Here is a 10721-nt window from a genome sequence, read left to right as displayed (position 1 = left end):
TATGCAGAAGATGCTCCTCATCTTCAATTTCAATGAAATTATGCTCACTCGACGCGTTTTTGCCTGAAACGAAAGAGTCTGGCATCAAAATGTTGTGCTCATTCCCTCGAAGTGAGATATTAATCGTTAAAAAGGTAGGGATAAATAAATCAATGTGAAATTTTCTGAAGTGAAGATGACTGATCTTTCAAACGTGTTCTTTTACCAGCCAATCTCGAAGGACTCGCTTGTCACAATTCCATTAATCTTAACATTAGATACCTTGATTCCGGTTATGTTTCAATTGAAATGAATTTCGTTGCTAATTTCGCTCTTTAAATTAATTATACATTAAAAGATAATGAGAAAAAGAGCATGCAAATGCGTGATGTTTCCATACGCAAATGTTTCCGCCCGCGTGCCCAACGACACTCGCGTATGCCGAAAGAAACGCCCCTCGGCTACTAACTACCTAAAATATGGAAATCTGCGATGTGCGGAATGCTTTTTGACGAGATTCGCGCAATTGAAATTCACGTGTAATCGGCATCGTGCGCGTTTTCGCCCCTTCCACCCTCTCTCTGCAACCACCCTCCCGCGTGCGTTTACCGTGTTGACAATATATATCGCGGCGTGCAAGCGATTCGATGCAAACGCTAATGGCTCGTGTCAGCTATTTTTCTTTCCTCTTCCTGATTCGAGTGACCGCATCCGGACGACCGGTTACACGGCGTCGACATCGGCCGATGCGAGTGAGGGAAGAGGAGGAAGGGAGTGGGGCGGGGGGAGGAGGGGGAAAATTAATATCGTATTTATTCAAATTGGCCATTAGACCACCGCCGGTCGTACACAGACACAGGGACGTATACGCGAGCGCGAAATAAATGGACTCCTCATGTAAATCGAATTTTCTTTCTCGAACGCGAATCAATATTTACAACATCACGGAATTGCATATCGGTATCGCCGTATCCGATAAGTGAGAGCTCCGTTTGCCAATCGATATATTTGCGTATAAACTTGCTGTAACCTTGCGTATCTACAAGATACCTCCGATCCGCCATCTCTAATTCCCGAAGCAACCTGGAACCTTAATATCGGGTTTCTTTTTTTCTTATTTTCCGTTATTTTTTGCATGAAGAGATAAACCGGCTCTTATTTTTGTAAGGATGGAATTCAGGAAAAATATTTTCCCGTTTCGCGACGTCGTCGGGGACATGCAAAATGTATTATTTGCGCTCAAACAGTATTGCGAAATGCTTGTTGATTTGAAAAGCGCAAAATACGGTCGAAAATATGTTTATGGGGATTTGCGCGAGAGTTCAAGCAAAGCGTTATCGGACACGAAATTATTTGTGCTATCTGATATTTAACGACGCGTATCGCTGCACATTTTAAAAACATAGATATTTAATATCGTCCTTTTTTCACATTCGTCACAAGTCACTCTGTTGAAATACAAAATATATATATATATATATTTTACAAGTTTTTGTGATCGAACGAATAATCTGTAATACACGTGATTCGATATCGAAGTTCGGCTCATGCCCGCGCGATATATATATGTAGTAAAATCGCCGTGATTGTCATCCTGTAATACTCCGCGACATTTTGCGCCGAGCGAAATTTATATCCGTTGACTCGATTGTCGCTATATGTGCACTAATTTCATCACGTTCAACGAGCAACGTGTTGTTGTAAATAGCGTTTGACACGCGTAAATGCGTGCAACGATTTCTGACGAAACGTTTGGACGTTTGCCAGTCGATTTATGCATCCATGCGGACACGTAGACACGCGCGACAATCGATTTTTTGGTAGCTTTTTCACTTTTCGGTTTCACATTTCGTTACCCAAATTGTATCTGACAAAAGCGCGGTCACAACTGTTGTTCGAGTGGAATGCAAATACGAATATATCGTATTTTATTTAAAACATACGCATTAATGCTTTTCCTAAAATATTGTATATTGTATTTTTTATTAAATTCGGAAACTCACTTGTTAATAATATTACAATGGACATATGCTGACAAAAAAACTTGTTCTTTCATCAGCATGTGTCCATTATGCATGTCATAAAATACACAATTTTAGCTTGTTGATTTTATTTACATTAGACTACCTATTAACATGTGCATTCAAACTTTTATAACTGCAGATTATACGACAATGCCCATCATCTCTAGAAGCGATAATAAGATGCGTTGACAATAATATTGTAATAGTAATATAAATATATAGGAGAAAATTGCTAAATGCATTAAATCATAGCTTTTGCAGTATGTTGCAAAAAAACTTATGATAAATTAATTTATTATCAATAAACGATTAAACATGTAATAGATATCTGAAAAGTCAAGTTACAATTTTCAACGTTCATTTGTAAATTAGTACCGAATGGGAAATATAATAAAAAATAAGTTTTGCGCATTTTTCTCCTAACTATAGTTGGTCTTTTATATTTGACGCTGAAATATTACCATGTATATTTTGATAATAAATTTCCTTAAATTTTTTTATAAAAACTATTTTTAATTAATAAAATACTTTTTCATTAAAACATTCATTAAAATATTATAAAATAAAGTAAAAAAGCTTGTCCAATTTTCTATAAAGTTAGAGTTTTCTATAAATGTAAGTAAATGTAAGTTAATGGTAATCATATAATTATTAGTACCTAAAAACAGAGGTATGCGACTTTGAATTGATTCACTAAAAATATGTAGATCTTTTAAATAAAAAAGTAGCTCCTTTTGCTTAAAAAAATCGATTTTCTTGTAAAAGATTTGTTTATAATCGTTCTTTACGATTGGCAGATCGATCTTTTCAGAGAATCAGAACATTTCTAATCCAAAATAAAGTACGCGACAAATATACGACCGTAAGTATCGCTACCAAAGAACTGACCAACGTCCAGCGACAATGTCCCGTTGCGAATTATAAATTCGTGAATATCTAACGCAGCAAGGACACGCGGGGTTCTCTTATGTACATTCATACCGTGACATACATATTCATGCGGGTATAACGTGATACTGTGGCAGTTAGCCTCCGCGCAGCGTCCTTTTAATTCCGTAGTTTGTGCGCCGGCTCGCAAGAGTCTCGACATGTATACAGAAAAGAAAAGAAACCGGCCGATTGACACGTAAATTAAGTATAATAATACCGTAGCAGCTCTAACGCTACGATGACGATAATGACGATGATAACGCCGGTAATGACACTAGCATATCGTATCGTTGCCGTATACCGATGCTGAAATATGAGACAAGCTACATTTCACCTTTGCGTACAATAAAGATAATATTTAATTGCACTAAAAGGTATATACGTCAGTAATTTTATGATAATTTTATTTACATGGAATAACTATAAGATTTATATTATCCCAATATATTTTTTGTAATTATAAGTTCCTTGCAGTGTTTTAAGACATTATCTTAGCTTCATAATGCGTTTCAAGTCCGACAGTAATCAGTTTTATAACTGGAAAACTGTATTTATCACATTTATACAATAAAAAATATTATTGAGCAAGAAGAGTTAGAAATTCGAACGTATTTGACCTCTTTTACAAAAAACAAATATGCTAATTGAATCTTTACAGGACGAGAAAGCCACTATGTAGTGACACCGAAACAGTATTATATTTTGAGACAAGAAATATAATGAAATAATAAATTCTGACAAATCTTATTAAAAAAAAACTGTACGATTTAAAAAATAGACCTCTAAAGATAAAGCACATTAAAAAAGTAATATAATTTCAGGTTTGATTATTCCTTTTTCTTTTTCCTTATACTTCAAAATATTCACTAACAATAAGTATTCTTTTCTTTTGTACCACGTTCATCGTGCACATGACCGACGCTGCATGCAGCTTGTCGTTACAAAAGCAGGGCCAGAGGGGAATGGACTACGTGCTCGCGAGGTAACATGTATTTTCTTGCGGTTTAAAGCCTCAAGTATACGAACATTACGAAAAAGAACTGCGTACTTCATGTTTTGCATACTCATACACTCGCCGCGTTTGCACTGTTTTCCTTGCACACAGATTACATTACAGTGATTATATTACGTTACACAGCGAAAACTCTGGTAATAATGCCACGTGTTGCTAACGTAACGTCGATAATGATCTTGATAATGACAACAATACGCTGTTAACCGGACACGTCCGGTGCTGGTGCACGCGATTCGAAAAGAATTCGGTTATATTTCGTTCTTTTATCTGAGACAAAGTACTCGTATTTCCTGAGCCGCGCGCGTGGCTTTGTTGGTCTTTCCTTGGAAACTCGAGGATTTTTAATTAATCCATTGTTTCCTCGTGTGAAATGCATTAATGTTTGCATGAATTATAAATCGATATTCTTAATCTTCCTCTTATCTAGCGCTAATTATGCAAAGCGGATGTAATTAAATAGCACGTGTTCCACAATTGAGTGCGAAAATGAAATGCGATGAAAATCATTTTTAATATCTGGCAACGTCAGCTGCAAGTCCCGCTCAAACTTTGGTCCTCCGCTCCTTTTTCGAGGTCTCTTTTACTCAACCCCTCCCTTATGCGCGATGAATTGCAAATTCTCCGCAAAGAGTTTGTTTCCGCGATCTTCTCGCGCTTTTCGTACTTTTCCTTGGCGATCCCCGGCAAGTTACAATTGGGGGACACCTTACTCGATATTAAATTCCCGTGACAGACGGCTGCGAGAGTTTGAATCGACGTATTCATCCGTTTTGCATAATACGCGGTTCGTGGATTGTTATAATTATAATACGGGTGCATTATCGTAATGTGAAACATATAACCTCCATTAACTCTACGGAGCTGAGTGGATCTGTTGGATCCTTTTGATCATAAATCTCTTTGTCATGAAATGTCAAATAATTCAATTTTTTATGTTACACCTGCAAATTTGGATTATTCTTATAAAAATGTACTCGGTATTTATTCTTTTTTTGTACGAATGATTCCTTAAAATAAAAAATGTACGTGTCAAAACTCATAGTTTATTAGAAATATAAAAATTTTATAAATCGTTCCATTATTATATCTGAGTATCTGTGTAAAATTTGAGCACAATTCTCTTATTGATTGAAAAGTTATTAATTTTTTGTTTGTCTTGATTCTTACGTAAAATCACGTTTTTGCAATGGCTACTTATTTTTAATGAAAAAGTAATAAAGTAGAGAAGTATCACGAATTAAATCAAATTTTTTAATGTATATTAATAAAAATCTAATAAATGATTTAAAAGTTTATTTGGAGCTATTTATTCGTTTAAAAGTTATTTACGTAAATTTGCAGTAAAATATGGTAATTGCACTGTACAAGCTATTAATAATGAATTAATGTGCTGTTTTGTTTTTTACATTTGGTTTCAGAATGTATTTACCACAAAATTTGTTGATTAATATTGATTGATATTGGTTTTCCTCCGTTCATTTTTTGGCTACTGCTTTCAGCTAATATTGTACAATCAAAACATCTTTAATTATTGCTTTTTAATTAACCCAATTTAAATGGGTTTTGACAGAGTGTCAGTAACTGTGTGACACAGATTTTGGCGTCAGCTCAGGAGAATTAAACCATAGTCATTATTATGTTATTCCAATTCTTTTCGCGATAAAAATTTGCAATAAAGAAAATTTTACATACTTATCTTTTGTAATAAATTACAATTAAATTCTGTGTAAACCATAAGATGAATCATAAGAACAATAGTCATAACGTGAAAGAATCAAACAGATCAAAGGGGGGATGTTTAAGCACAGCCACAAATATGGCGAGTGTCTTTCGGTTTTTCCGACGAGCAACGACAATTACCCTCTGGAGAGCAAAGAGAGTTTCGTAAAACCGGAAGTAAAGAGCCGTAGCTCGAAATGTCACGGGGCTCATTGTTCATGAACACAGCCCGACCAATGGCCCACGGCATGCCATCAGACCGGAAATGGCGGTCCCGGCCAACTTTAGCTGTGAAACTTTTCGGATTAGTTCCTACTCCGCCCAACCACTATGCTGAAAATTTGCTGGAGGGGTAGATGGCTCCGATGGATTTTAGGATTCGCACAAATATAGACTCACGTGAAAGTGGGATATACATTGGTGCTTGAAAATCGTACGCGGGACAAAATGCATGAAATGTTTCTCAATATGGAGAATGAACATGTATTGAAATAGTTACAAAAGCAATAGACAAAATTGATTTGTCTCATTTATTTGACAAATTATCTTTTACTTCATTTTACTTGATTAAATTATCCCGATGGTGAAACCTAAAGTCATTTCCAGAGTAAAAAATTAAGAAAGAGTTTTTCACGACGATGTCAATTTAGAATTCCTGTACGATGGCTCTTATATTAAATGCAATTAATTAGCCCACGTATGGAACAAGATTTCCGGTGTTATAGAGTTAAGTGGGATGGAATGCCGAATGTGTGCGCGGTCGTGTCTAGAAGCGCAGAGCAATTTACGGGACGTCCATTCTCGGGCCGCGAAATGCAATATGTTTGCAGTCGACGAGAACATAAATTTATGATTTACGGGGACAAAGGAACATACGCGTGCTTGCGCGCGGGCGTGTTACGGCCGCGTGAAAATATACGCGCGAGCGTTTGCGGATTTACGGGGCAACGCACGTTTATGATTTGCGAAACACCTGTTCATAGTCTATAAGAGAAAATGTATTTATAGCCTAGTCGAGCCGTCATAAATCTGCTACGTAAGAGGCCTCGCGCGAGGGTTGAATTAAAGAAAAGGTTAACCGGATCTCTCTGATTAACCGATTACATTACGTTAGGTTAGACTAACTGATTAGATTGCTTCAGAAAAATTATTCAAAATAAAAGCACGTAGTAAAAGACACATTATATTTGTATTGAAATTAGTCTTGGTTATAAATTTTGTGTTCAAATTTTAATATATCTGAATGTTTAATATAATGTGATTGTGTGATTTTTTTGCTCTTCAACATTTCTTGGTATTAAAATTGTACAATTAATGAATAAGTGAACAATTAACACAAAAATAATGTATTAATTTAACATTTCACAAATGTTAATTTTATTGAAGAAGTACAATATGTTTCTACAAATTATTGTCAGTGTTACATTTTTTATGTTAAGTTTTACATAACATTTGTGTTATTTGACGTATTCATCTCTTAAATTAACACAAAAAATTTGGTAAATCATTTGGAATATAAAATGTGTTAAATTCAACACAAATTTTCCAACTGTGTATAATTATATGCAAAAAATTGCAATATCAAAGAAACTCTAATTATATCGTTTAGTCATCCAAATAAATTAGAGCAATTAGGATATGAAAAAAAACCAGCAACAGAAATATTCGATATTAAAATTAAACCGTTTCTTCTTCAATTGTTGTATAATGCTTCGAATTGTTAATCCGAAAATTTAGTGATACTTAAATAAATTGAAAGTTCAAAAAAATGACAAAAGCTTGTAACTGCTTTTACATATAAGTTTCTCGCTTAAATCTCTGTATAGTCAAGTAATTACGCGCATAATACATATTTTGTTTAACAAGGAGTAATGGAGGGAAACGCGTGGCAAATAATTACACGCTAATTTTCGCTCAAATAATGCACTTGCAAAATTTCGCAGATTCCCGAGGCTGCGCTGTTTTCGTCCGGGAATAGTGTTGCACAACTCTGCACGCGCGTGTTCGCGATGTATTCGTTACGGTTCATCGGACAAAGTACCTTCGCAGACGTCGCGGCGAGTTTATGATTTAGGGTAGCTCGCGTAGGTTTTACGGGCCGCGAAGAAATATATGTGTAATTTCTGTGTATGATCCCGCGCTGTGTGTGCTGAGAGACTTACGACATAATGCCGGGCAACGCTCGTACGTGCGACAGATAGAGTGATACCCCTCGATACTGTTTTTATCGAAGATAAAACACCCGCAACATCGTGACGCAACGACGCAACAAATTTTGTATTTGTCTCGCGTTTATGTTTGCAATATAAATAAACTGCGACAGCGAATGCAGGAGGAGGAGGAGGAGGAGGAGGAGGAGAAGGAGGAGGACATCATGGCAGGGATGGAGAGAAAGGCACGCCGCACAAAAGCCGCGTATATATTTTACTCGGCGGCGGCACAGATTTCGCGTTATCTTTCAAAATTGCATTAAATAAAATTTATCGTTTACGGCGGTTTGTAAAATAAATAACTGAATTTATGAAACGGCCGCGTGACATGCCCATTTTCCGTGAATAATGGAGAACGAGAATTTTTCCACGAGTTCGTTATTCTTTACGCTTTCCCGCTTTACGCTCCTAAGCGGGCGTGATTTGGTTTACGTGGTACCTATATAAATTTTACGTTTACATTCGCCGCCGTACACTTGTACTTGGAGGACGTAAATTACAATTATATTTACGTAGCAGACACGCTCCGATCTAAATTCGAGGACCGTTCGCCGTGCGGTAATCGCACGAATTGCTCCGGGCAGTTTCAATATTCTGCGGCAATCGCCGTTTCCGGTTGCTCGGACTTTCTTCCCTTACGTATCCCGCCGCGTTTCGTGCTCGTAAATTACCCTCTCACGTCGGCGGGGCGACTAATCATGTTCGCCGAACGGGGAGGAACGAGGGTGGGCCGCGCGCAAAAGTCTCGTGCGAAAATTCCGCGGAGGATGTCCGCATGGCGGAGAGAGTTTGCGGCAAGTGAATTCCCTTCACGCCGCAACAACTTTTCGCAAATGGGGGCAGCCCCGCTGTTTTGACGTGTTTTATAAATAATTTCCTCCCGGCACACGACCACCGCTGTGTGTTTCACCAGCGAAGACGCGAGAGGTGAAAGAGGGGGGTGGCTCGAGAAGGGTGAACAGAGGGCGAGAGAGAGGTAACCTCGAAAACTTCACCGCGCCCGCGGGATCGGATTTGCCGCTGGAAAAGTGCGCCGGGAGTAGTGCGACTTGAAGAACTTTTCTCGGTCGCGGGTGCGCGATCGAGCGTACGAGAGGGTGGCCCGTGTAGAAGGGTGGAGGAAAGATCCCCGAAGGATGGGCGGACCGAGCAATTTTGTTGTTTCGCGAAGTTACAACGGCGCTCGACGTCGCGCGACATTTCTCCGGACGGACTCGGTCGAGTGAAATGTAAAATAGAAAATCGCTCATGCGAGAACGATCTTCCACCCTTCTCTTCTCGTCTCTTCCTCTTCCCACCCAAGTATTTGTAAATTCAGACAGGGCGACGCTCACGAAGATATTGCCTTTAGGGATTGTTTCAGGCTGTCTCGATATTTTGTTCCTTTTCTTCGTATTTGTTCATGAATGCGCAATTGAAAGATTATTTATGAAATTGAGGCGTCTTATTTGTATGTGAAGTGATTTTAGCAACTAGATTTGATTATAGCTACTTTTTAAAGATCAAGATAGAAAAAATGGAGTAGAGAAAATTCTCTTATTTTATGATCTATCGTTCTGTGACATCTTTTTGAACAGTATACATGCGTTTGCAAGATGTAATTGTATTTAAAAAAAATAGAATTATATATATTTTTGGCGTAGTAATAATATATTATTACATAATTATAATAATAAAATGCATACATAAATTAAATTATTGAAATAAAGTATAATAAGTATTTTTGTCTTTTGAATACGTAGAATTAATCTTGGCAAACTAACATAAAATGATTAGCGATTTTTGAAAAAAAAAATAATTTTAATAGATTCTTTTTTTAATTATCATATTAATGCGAACTACCTCCCGTTACCTTTTATTTTCTCACATCTTGCGATCAGCTTCTAAATGAATTTCCTCATCTTGATAATTATGGATCCGCTTTGCTGCTCAATTCCCGAAGAAACATTCGGCTTGTTTGACCAACGCTATATTCAAATCATCCGATCGATTGCACCGCAAATAGAAACGTACCGTTCAAGTCAGACAGACACGGTTAGGAAATTCCGTTGATTCTCGGAAAATCGTAATTCAATTACCAATGTCGATACCACGGCTATATTTATAGCGTAATAATTTAATATGACGCCTGCATATACCCGTGAAATTATCAATTAAACTCGCGAGACGCGGATAAAACTGGAAACGCTCATTTACATCGTACTATTACGGCGATGTTCCTACAACATTAATTTTAATCATTTCTGCGTTGTAAGTGCGCTTTTATTAGGAAACATAAACGATGCAGATCAAATTGATGAAAACAATTTCACTTCATTCGGTTAATATACCAATTGAATCTGATTGGTATACATGTAACACGTGTGTATGTCGATAAATCTAATTTACCGAATTCAATTGCTACAATTTACAAGATTTGTCTCGATGTTATTAAATCCGCTCTTAAATTCGTCATTTCCTTTTGAGTTACTTTTTTTGGGATATGAATTTATTGATACATACATTGGCAATAATATTATTGAACACCAAGATCCACTTTGGAATATGACCTTCTCGCTTGTTTGTGTTGAACATTTCTCGGTCAATTTTCATTTAGGGGAGAACGGGAGAATTGCGAACTCGGAGCAAACACGAACGGTATTATTGCAGTATATTAGAGTAATGACAACCTCCAATTTCTCACATCCAATGTCCGATATTACGTTTATTATTGATACCGCACGTGACCACAGAATGCACATGTTTAAGGTAAAGATCATTATGATGATTTTAACATAGGGATAGAAAAGGAGAAATTTCAAATATTTAAGGGAATAGTTGAATAAAGTCGACAATTATTTATCA

The sequence above is a fragment of the Trachymyrmex septentrionalis genome, unplaced genomic scaffold (assembly GCF_001594115.1).
Source record: "Trachymyrmex septentrionalis isolate Tsep2-gDNA-1 unplaced genomic scaffold, Tsep1.0 scaffold74, whole genome shotgun sequence".
Taxonomy (NCBI): domain Eukaryota; kingdom Metazoa; phylum Arthropoda; class Insecta; order Hymenoptera; family Formicidae; genus Trachymyrmex; species Trachymyrmex septentrionalis.
This window is presented reverse-complemented; position numbering follows the sequence as displayed.